Below are 3,594 nucleotides of genomic sequence, written 5' to 3' on the forward strand. Positions count from 1 at the left end.
ACATGCATTCTAAAACCTTACTGCAACAATCTCTCATTCCCTTATAATATAGTATGAGATGCTCTAGGTGTGAGGGTTTAAGGGAATTTAGACACAAAGACCAGGCTGATGGATGGAATCTGCAAACCCTCACAGCAAAAGGAATCTATTGTGTACAGTCCGTTGTGCTACACAGACATATGAGCCATGCATGGGGAGGGGCGATGCCCAGGCTCAGCTTTGCTTCGAGGAAAACATACAAGGAGGCTGATGGTAGAAGCGTTGACGTGCAATACTCCGACGATGACTCAGTGTAGACAGACAACACAGAGGATATAGACACTGGGGATCGGTGCAGTGAAAGCAGGGAAATGACAAATCCAAAGATACAGGTAAGGCTGACAACATCTTTGGACAGGCACAAAAATTCAAGGGATGTTTTTCGGGTCTACAAAGGAGAGCAGTGCAGATAAGGAGAGGCATTTAAAGCAAATCAGGAACAAAGACAGACACCTCTGCATATGCAGCTCAAGTGAGAGTGAGTTCGTCACATCTGCCTTGACTCCAATGTCCTAACTTCTGTCAGGAGCCGTAAGCATGGCTGGAGATGAGGAACAAACGGTAGGTCCCTGACTCACCTGATGTCTATGGTGAAAAGTCTATCCTGGGGCCTGACTCAGATCCCTATGTCTAGCGGGCTTCTACACAGCGATGACACATCTCAACGGAACCAGAGGTTGGATACCAAAAATAGTGGGGCAACTTGGGAGGCCAGTTGGAGGTTTATCACATTGACAGTGGAGGACTCACGAGCGGCTTCCAGAGGAGAACAGATGTCCAGATTTTGGAAAGAGTGAATGTCAGCCCTCCTAGAATTCCCGTGGGGGTCAGACAGGCCAGGAAATGCTGAGGAAATCATATAGTATTCATCCAGTGAGTCCCATGGGTTGTCCTGCTCTTCCACCACTGGCAGCTCCCTGCTGAACCTGGTAGGGTGGGGAGATCTGAACATTAAGACAAGAAAGGTGGACCTCCCACCATCCTAACGGTTTTGATGGGCAGCTGGGAATTACACTCATAACAAAGGGGCACACCAATTTTTGACAGCAACAACTCTGCTCCTGTTCCAGGCGGCAGTGTGGTGCTGTGGGGGCAGTAGATATAGAGAACGGAAGGTGCTCAGGGCAGTGGCCACAGAACTAAGCTTCTGAGCAACAACCTGAACTAGTGTGGAAGTCATGACTCACAGCCTGCATGGATAATCCTAAAGGTGACTTCAACACATTTACGTAAATGTTGTCGATACTACCTTCACTGACCAAGTGAACGCGGGTGTTAAAAGGCATCTTCAAAATGGAGACATCTTGTGTCTTCAGTGTCTCTTTCTCTAACTACTGTGACAGGAGGTGTTCTTTTCCTATAATATATCCTCAATGTGGTAACACCAAAGAGTTAGAGGCAGATATGCCTCTCACTCTGGTTTTACCAAAAAGAGAAGAGGGGAATGCGGAGAATCCCTGTGAAGGATTAGTTCACAAAGTTCAACTGACTGCAGGTTATTGAAATGGAGGGGTCAATAAAAGGAACGTAACCGTGTTACAAGGTGAAGACATACATCAAAGTTAAAAGAGATACTTTGTAATTGGAGAATGGATGCAATAGATATGTTCGGCCATTTCTATTTTTCCTCGAGATGTAATCCTTCAGTTTAACCACTGAAATAACAACCCATGATTCATCAGAGTTACCTGGGGCATGCCTGGTCCTGGTCTTCTTCCTCCTCATGGTGGAATTGATTTTCTGTAATTATATAGAGACAGGGCTGGTCATGAATGAGATCCTTCTCGGTACGTTAATAATCCAGAGTCTCATGTTACCCACACACTCAGATACGTTCCATGTGAGAACAGGTTCAGTCAGAAGAATATGTCAGGGTGCCTCCGATATTGTCATGTGATAACTGGCTTGATTTCCCGGCCTGAGCCATTTGGAGAAATTTATTCTCTCTAGGAGATTAACATCACAGTCTCCCCTGTCGTCTGTGCAAGCACTTGAACTTCTCTCTTTGACACAGATTCTGGGGAGCCAGCCTCCCTGCATTCTAAAAGGATCGCTGCAGCATTCACCCTTCTCTCGTCAGATAGCCTGGTTGTTGAAGGCTCCGTGGAATTTGTACACTGAGACTGAACAGATGGAATGCAACTACAGACACACAAATTCAAGTGAATCTTTGGTGCTACTCAGAACATTGGCCTGATTCATGTGGTGGGAGAATGCCAAGGCACAGCTCTGCTTCTGGAAACACACAATCAAGCTATCAGTAGAGACACTTAGGGTGGGTTTTCAGACAACTGTTTAGGAAGACAAGCAAACCTAAAGGAGACAGAGAATGGGGCTAAGAATACCAAAACCAGTTAACCCTGGACAAGAATGCCAAGTGACTGCGGCAGGCACAGATTCTTAACGGACCCACCTCCGAGATGAAACATAGAGCTTATTAGAGGTGAAAAGAGACATTTCATCCAAATTAGGTCTGACAGACAGGTTTTATGGTCGTGTGGCTGAGGTGATTTGAGCTTGTCGTGCCTGCCTTGGCCCAACAACGAAGTGACAGAGAAATCAACGTAACATGGGCATGCCCTGGGACTAAGAAGAGAGCAAATGTGCCTCGCCCACCTGACGTCTGTGCTTAAAACTCAATCCTAGAGCCCAGTTCAGATCAGTTTGTCTCTACAGGGCCTGCCCACAGGGATGACCTCTCTCGGCACAGCAGAGGTCTGGGGTACAAAGAACAGGAGATCTTTGTGAGTGTCCAGGTGGAGGTTGATCACCTGGACAATGGAGTACTCACTGGTCACTTCCAGAGAGGAACAGACTTCCAGTTCCTCGGGTAGGAAGATGGTGGTGCTCCTGTAAGGCCAGTAGGAGTCAGACAGGTCGGGAAGAACTGAGTATGTCAAGTAGTGTTCATCCTGAGAGTCCCTTGAGACGTCCTGCTGTACCACCTCTACCAGCTGTCTGCTGAGCCTGCAGGGTAGGGACAAGTGAAGATTAACCTAAGAGGGATCTGAAGTCATAAGTCCTGTCAGGCTTTGATGGAAGGTGGAAAGGAGTGGTCAAGAAAGCAAAGAGGGGAAGGACCCATTAAAAAGAGAAACGATTCTTGTTTTTGTGGGACACGTTGTGTTTCACACAGGGGCAGCTGTTTGAAAGGAAAATAAGTGCTCGTGCACGGGCCAAATAGCAAGCTTCTGACGAAAGAGACTGAATTATCTCTGTGCCGTCCACTTATGACTCATAACACACGAGTCCCACAATGGTGGCCTTCCCCCTTCCATGCAAAGGGCGTTGAGTTCTGCATGTAGTGGCCAAGCACGGGCAGCTCTGGGGGCAGTGGAGTGTCACAGAAATCTCATGCCACGAAGCCCTCTTTCTCTCAACCTTGTGGCATCATAGAACATGTTTGTCTACTTGCTATGATATTTTAATGTTATGAACACATGTCAAAAAGCGAAATCTAAAGACAGAGAGCAGATGTGCATGGCTCTCTAAAGCACACAAGAATGAGCAAGCACCGTGGTCCCTGTGACATATTCGTTCACCCGGGTCAGCGGA

The sequence above is a fragment of the Eumetopias jubatus genome, unplaced genomic scaffold (genome assembly GCF_037043125.1).
Source record: "Eumetopias jubatus isolate StellerSeaLion01/CBP00866 unplaced genomic scaffold, mEumJub1_p1.0 scaffold_32, whole genome shotgun sequence".
In the NCBI taxonomy this organism is placed as follows: Eukaryota; Metazoa; Chordata; class Mammalia; order Carnivora; family Otariidae; genus Eumetopias; species Eumetopias jubatus.